The sequence below is a fragment of the Callorhinchus milii genome, unplaced genomic scaffold (genome assembly GCF_018977255.1).
Source record: "Callorhinchus milii isolate IMCB2004 unplaced genomic scaffold, IMCB_Cmil_1.0 Scaffold40, whole genome shotgun sequence".
Lineage (NCBI taxonomy): Eukaryota > Metazoa > Chordata > Chondrichthyes > Chimaeriformes > Callorhinchidae > Callorhinchus > Callorhinchus milii.
The window spans coordinates 104,258-106,946 of NW_024704781.1; positions in this window are offsets into that span (position 1 = coordinate 104,258).

The window sequence follows — 2,689 nt, forward strand, 5'->3', positions numbered from 1 at the left end:
ATATCCCCATATCCCCCATATCCCCCATATCCCCATATCCCCCATATCCCCCATATCCCCATATCCCCCATATCCCCATATCCCCATATCCCCCATATCCCCATATCCCCCATATCCCCATATCCCCATATCCCCCATATCCCCCAATCCCTCTATTGTTCAGGAATCTATCAGTTTCAGCCTTGAAGATGTTTGAGGACTGACATCTACAGCCCTTCTGGGGGAGTGAACTCCATAAACTCACCGCCCTCTGAGTGAAGAAATGTTTCCTCAACTCTGTTCTCAAAGGCTGACCCTCAATTTTCAGGCTGTGACCCCGGTTATAGATTCTCCTATTGGGGGAAACAGTCCCTCTGTGTCTACTTTATCAGCCCTTTAAGAATCTTATATGTCTCAATAAGATCGCCCCTAATTCTTCTGTACTCTATAGAGAATACAGTCCTCGTTTATTCAGCCTCTCCTCATAGGTCAGTCCCCTCATCCCAGGAACTAACCGAGTGAATCTACGCTGTACCCCCTCGAGGGCAATTATGTCCTTTTATAAATAAGGACCAAAACTGCACACAATCCTCTCGGTGCGGTCTCACCAAAGCCCTATACAGTTGCAGTGAGACTTCCTACTCTTATATTCTAAACCTTTCAAAATGAACACTCACTGCCGTTCGCCTTCTCAGTTGCTGCTGCACCTGCAAACTAACTTTTTGGGGCTGGTGTATATGGACACCCAAATCCCTTTGAATACTCACACTGTCTAACTTCTCCCCTTCCAGAAAATAATCTGTTCTTTTATTCTTGCTGCCGAGGTGAACAATTTCACACTTGCTAACATTGAATTCCATCTGCCAACTCCTCGCCCACTCCCCGCGCCTATCTATATCCCGTTGCAATCTTTTTGCATCATCCTGAGAGCTCACTCTCCCACCGAGTTCAGTGTCATCTGCGAATTTAGATACGGTACATTCAATGTCCTCGTCCAGATCATTGATGTAAATGGTAAATAGCTGAGGCCCAGCACTGATCCTTGTGGCACTCCACTAGTTACATCTCCTGCCAATTCGAGAATGATCCGTTTATCACTACTCTCTGCTTTCTACCCGATAGCCACTCTTCTATCCATGTTAATATTTTCCCATTAATCCCGTGGGCCTTGATCTTGAGTAACAGCCTTTTGTGTGGCACCTTGTCAAATGCCTTCCTAAAATCCAAATATACCACATCTACTGGTTCCCCCTTATCCAACCTGCTGGATACATCCTCAAAAAATTCTAAAAGGTTAGTCAAGCATGACTTCCCTTTTGTAAAGCCATGTTGACTCTGCCTAATCTTTTTATGGTCTTCCAGGTATCCCATAACTACGTCTTTTATTAAGGACTCAAGAATTTTCCCTACAACTGACGTCAAACTAACTGGTCTATAGTTTTCCCTATTTTCTCTCCCACCCTTCTTAAATAGTGGAGTTACGTTTGCAATCTTCCAATCAATGGGAACTTTTCCAGTATCCACAGACTTTTGGAAGATTATAGACATGCCATCCACTATCTCAGTAGCCACCTCCTTTAAAACTCTCGGATGCAGGCCATGTCCAGGGGATTTATCGGTTTTAAGACCCGACAATTTACCTAGAACCATCTCTTTACTAATGTTAATCTCCCTAAGTTGCTCGCTAACATTGTCTTCTTGGTCCTCTATTTTTGGTATGTTTCCAGTGTCTTCTACGGTGAAGACTGTAGAAAAATACTTGTTTAATGACTCTGCCATGTCTTTGTCCCCTATTATAATTCCTCCGGTCTCTGCCTGTAATGGACCCACATTCACCCTCGCTAGCCTTTTCCTCTTTATATATTTGTAAAAACTCTTGGAGTCTGTTTTTATGTTCTTTGCTAGTTTGCCCTCGTAATCTATTTTCTCCCTCTTGATCAATTTTTTGGTCCTCCTCTGTTGTTCCCTAAAGTTCTCCCAATCCTCGGGTTTACTACTCATCTTCGCTGTTTTATAGGCTTTTTCTTTTGATTTGATACTTTCCCTAACTGCTCTAGTTAGCCATGGCTGCACCACCTTTCCCATGGCATTCTTATTCCTCAAAGGAATATGTGCTCGTTGTGAATTTTGCACTATCTCCTTGAATGTCTGCCATTGCTGGTCTACCGTCAAATCTTTAAGTTTAGTCTCCCAGTTTATTCTGGCTAAATCCTCTCTCATACCAGCAAAGTTGGCTCGATTTAAATTGAAGACTTTTGCTTCAGACTTAACTACTTCCCTCTCTAACTTAACGCTAAATTCCATCATATTATGATCGCTTTGCCCGAGAGGAGCCTTAAGTTCCAGTTTGCTGATCAGCCCTGTTTCATTACACAAAACAAGGTCTAATATGGCTTGTTCCCTGGTCGGCTCCTCAGCATATTGATCTAGAAAATTATCTCTAATACATTCTATAAACTCCTCTTCTATGTTACCTTTCCCAATTTGGTTGTCCCAGTCTATGTGCAGGTTAAAATCACCCACAATTAGTGTCTTTCCTTTGCTCCACTAATCTCTTGATTTATACCTTGAGCGATACTTTGACCACTGTTTGGGGGTCTATAAACTACTCCCACTATAGTTTTCTGCCCCTTGAAGTTACGTATCTCTACCCATACTGACTCTACATCTTGCTTTTCAGATTTAAAATCTTTCCTCTCTACTGTTTTTA